The sequence below is a fragment of the Entamoeba invadens genome, assembly GCF_000330505.1.
Source record: "Entamoeba invadens IP1 unplaced genomic scaffold scaff_1105074725615, whole genome shotgun sequence".
NCBI lineage: Eukaryota > Evosea > Mastigamoebida > Endamoebidae > Entamoeba > Entamoeba invadens.
Window position 1 is genome coordinate 81,280 of NW_004440300.1, and position 5,088 is coordinate 86,367.

The window sequence follows — 5,088 nt, forward strand, 5'->3', positions numbered from 1 at the left end:
TATTTAACAAATTTCAATTCCCAAATATTATTATTAAAATAATAAACTAATGAAGTGTTTATATAAATTACAATACTATTAGTTAAAAGTGATTATAAATGCATTTTTGAGCCACGATTAACAAAAAAATAATATTATTTAAATTTGATATTAAAAATAAATATTTTTAATGCAAAAACGGGAATTTTCCCAAATTTTAATCCCATAAATCATTTTTGAAATGTTTTTCAATTAAAAAAACGAAAAAATAGTGTTACATTTATTAAATAAACGGGATAATACACGTAAATTTTGTTAGTAATTTTATTTGTTCATTTTGATCTATTCTTATTTTACCACTCCAAAAAAGGCTGAAAATAGCGTTTTTCTTACTATGAAATTATTGCAAAAATTGGAAATACTCCTTATGGGGGTATTTATGTTTGTATATAATTTTTGTCCCATAAATGATCATAAATAACAATTATTAATTTTAAAAATTATAACATATGGTTTAAAACGGATATTTGAGTTTTTTCGACAAAAAATAAGAGGCTATCCACACAAAATATTCCAATCCGCAGGTATTCACTATTTCCGTGTGGATACGCCCTATCAAGTTAACACTCTTTAATCAGTTTCAAATATGTTTTTATGGTTTAATTATTATAAAGTAGAAACATTAATTGTTTATAATTAATACATTTTGAAATTTACATGTCACAGCAATAAACATTTTATCGAGTTCTTTTGAAAAATAACTCTTTTAGTTGATTAACTTTTTCAAACAATTCGATAATGTGAATTGTTTGGCAAATATAAATAAGTGGTTATAAATTGAATCGATTAATATATTTTTAGTTTAAAAAAATAAACATATTATTATAGTCACCCACTAAAGGTATAAATTTCTGACAAATGGTCTAAAGAAAGCATATTATAGTTTTTTGAAATTATGATTATAGATTGTATTTCAATTCGACATTTATTTCTTTACATTGCAAGTATTTCAAAATAAACTAAAATTTTACTTAACCCTTCGAGGACTGACAAATTTTTATTTTTTTCTTTTTTTTCAGAAAAAAATTTCAAAAAATATTTTCACTTTTCCAAAAAAATGAAAATAATGGCGACTTTTCATGAACAATTTAGAATGATTTTTGACTTATTTGATAAAATAGTTCAACTCAAATTAAAACTTTTGAATTAGTTATAAAACATTTCATCATTCATAAACTCAAATTAATTGGTTTTTGTTAAAGATTCTTCCTTCAATCAATAAAATATATAATTTAACAAATTAATATCAGTAATAAAAATAATACGAAAATAAACTGTTTTTATAAACAAATAAAAATGTTAATAAAAATTGATTAAATAATATTATCAAATATTCAAGTTTTTTTAAAAACAAAAAAACACTTAAAAAGTGTGCAAATTTGTGGGTAGATATAACTAATAAGATTGGTTCAAACCAAAATAAAATAACAACATAACAAAAATATTGTTGTTGAAATAAAAAAATGGATTCCATTCAAACTAAAAATACACAGATTACCAAATTACAACATACTATTACGATAAAAACCCATTGTTTATTATTATTTTTGTTTGTTATTGTATTAACACAACAATAACATTAAAATAATTATCTTTTATGGTAAAACAACGCGATAAAACATCAATTTAAGTCGAGAAAAATAGCTGTTTTGGATACATTATACAATGCTTAACAAAAAAATAATAAATTGTATAGTTATTTTAATTATAAATAAACTATAATAAATAAACATTTGAATAATATAATTGATAATGAATTAATAAAATTGTATGATTTATTTTATCAATAATAATTTAAATTAAACCATATGAACACCTGAACAAATATAATTAATTGAGCCAAGAATAAACAGCCTTGATTATGCTTATTCGTTTTTCATTTGCAACTTTCTCCTTCTAAGCCATTAGTTTGATGCCCGAGTACATTGATGTTCCATTTGAAAAGACGATGTTTTCATACAAGTCCTTTCTGTTATCGACATCGCACTTCATAATTAAGTTGTGAGTGGTATCGTGTATACCTAATGTTTCCATACCAAGGAATGATGGCTGGAAGAGTGCTTTTGGTCATCTGAATCTCTCGTTTCCAATGTTGATGACTTCACTGTTTGAAAATTTGTTTTATTTTTCGAGTTCTGATGATGAAGCAGATTTTTGCATTTTTTCGTCAAATTAAATGCAAGGCGGCAAAGTTATTTATAGTAATGAGTAATTATTTATTTTTTGAATTTTTATTCCAAATATAACAAGAAATTTGTGTGTTATTTCACACATTTATTTAATGTTGATTTACGATATTTATTAGATATTCAAATGTTTTTTTGGGATATAAGGATTAAAAATGATAATTTTTGATTATAATTTGGTTTGCACATTGTTGTTTAAAATAGTGCAACTTTAAACTATAAATCTATTCATCACAAATCTTGAAATAACTAACTCAATAATCGTGTTTATTCAAATTTATGTCAAGTATTTTTTGTTATCATAAACTATTTTGTTTGTAGCAAGTGACGTTGTTTTATGTAAGATTTAATTAGTACTTTTAATTAATTTAAACCATTTTATCGTTTAGCAATCTCCAAATAAACACCAAAAATATTCTTTGCATTTAATTTGTTACAATAGTTTTTACTAATTAAAAATAACTATAAATGTCTTGCATTATTAAAATAATTAAACAAAACGGGGTAACCTTATTGTATTTATTTTTAAATTTCGAACGAAAAAATCTATTTGAAAACACAAAACACAATTCGTTACAAAATCAATCAAATAAACAATACATTATAAATTATCTAATATTTTTAACTATAAATGTTAATAATATTATAAGTAACATTTGTTTGCCTATTTCTTATTGATCCATTGTCGTGGAATAACAGATAGTCGTTAATTTAAAATATTCTTTAAAATTATCCTTTTAAAACAAAAATTATTTGAATATCTTTGTTATTAGGTGTGTTTAAATAACATTATTTTACCATTATTGTCATTTAAAAAAATAAATTATTGTTTTATTAATATTATATTATTATTTTAGACTCTATATTATTCATGGTAAACTAATATTAGAAATATAGTATGTAATCAATTCTAACATCCAAATAATTTAAATTGTTATCTATATAATAACTACATCAATTATATCACATATATTCATTTTATTGATCATTCACCAAATCTACATATTTCTGTTAATATAATTTTATGCTTATTTGTTTTGTTTTAAATTTGAACTATATGTTTTCAGCCAAAACGCGCTAAATTACAAACACTATGTATCTTCAATAATGATAATATTATAAAAGGGGTGATTATACCATTTTTGTTATAATTATACATAAAATACAATATAGTTTAAATTACACAACATTGTTATATCAATGTGATCACTTATCACTTCGATGAAATCACGTTGTAGTAAAGATATGATTGTTGATGTGTTATTGTGTCAAAATTATGTCTGTTGATTGTTACTATTATATATAACAATTATAATTATAAAACTATTATAAATAACATGATAAATTATTGATAATATATTGATTTATTTTATTATAAAAAATAGTTTAAGGTGTTAACATTAGTAAATTTGTGTTTTTCTTTGTTTTTCATTATTTTTCATTATTTCTATACATTTACTATATTTTTTTGTTTGTTGCCCAAAAATGCATAATTCGAAAATGAATAAACAGTGAATGCAAAATAAACATTTATTTACCAAATACAAATCTTTATATTCTAAATAGATTGCATAAACCATGTTTTGCCTTTTGGTTTTGTTTGAAAATGATAATATATTCAAATTACAAACAATGAATTCATATCTTGCTTCCTCGACAGTGGCACGACGTAAATCTCAACGAATGACCACGAAACCTCGTGGTGATCAAAGTTTAATTAATGCGACTACTTTTATTGTTAAAGTTGTTTTTATAAATTTTTCTCGATTTTGCGATTTTTGATACTTTTGAAAATGTATTTTAGATATTTTTTGTATATTTTACACTTATTTTCTTTAAGATTTATTTTTCGAAGTTGGAACAAACAAAAGTGTCTTTTCGTCTTATCTTATTTTTTACAAAAAAATAGCAAAACCCAATTTTTAAATTATTTTATTTTTCAAAGTTTACAAAAAATCTATTTATTTTCCCTTGTAATTGTTTTTAAGATCAATTGCATATTGAAATTTCAATACACCTCAAAGTCTATGCTTTATTATTTTTTTTCTATGTTATTTTATGATGTACAGAAGACGAAATAAGGGGTTTAATTTAAAACGCTTATTAATTTAAGGGTTATTTTAGGGTTTTGCTACTAAAAGTGGAGTATTTTGAAACGTTCAGCTAAAAATAGTCACAATTTTTAATTAGAATTAAATAACAATTAACAGATGTTTAGGGTTCGATAAAAATTAAAAAACAAAATAATAAATAAAAATATTAATAGTTTTTGTTTAAAAACAATTTATTCTGAACTATTAAATTTAAATAAATAAGGCGAACAAAAACCCAATCACCATAATATGTTCAGAAGATGCGCCACATCTTTTTTTAAATGTCGAATTCAAAAAAAGAACAACAATGTACTGAAAAATGTTTGAATTTAAACGACTACATAAAAAATGAACTTGATACGCTTCAATTCAAAGACAACAATGAAAATAATTTCAATGATTCTATTTATAAAACAAATTTTCTCGTTGATGATTATGATGATAGTACAAGCACAAATTTAAATGAATTTCCACTAACAAATAAACAAAAAGAATTAATTATCGATAATGAACTATTTGTTGAGTGTAGTGAGGCGGAATTCATTTATTCACCATTTGAATTTCTTCAACTTCTTTCAGAACTTCGAAACAGAGACTACAAAAATTATCTTACACTTGAAAATTTTATCTGTGAATTTGTTTCATCTGAAGAGTACACAAAATGCACAACATCATTTCAACAACAAATAGTCTTATTAATAAAAAATGATGGAACGGTGGTGCAAAACTCAAGGAAGTAACGGGAAGTCAAAAAACAAAAGACGCTTATA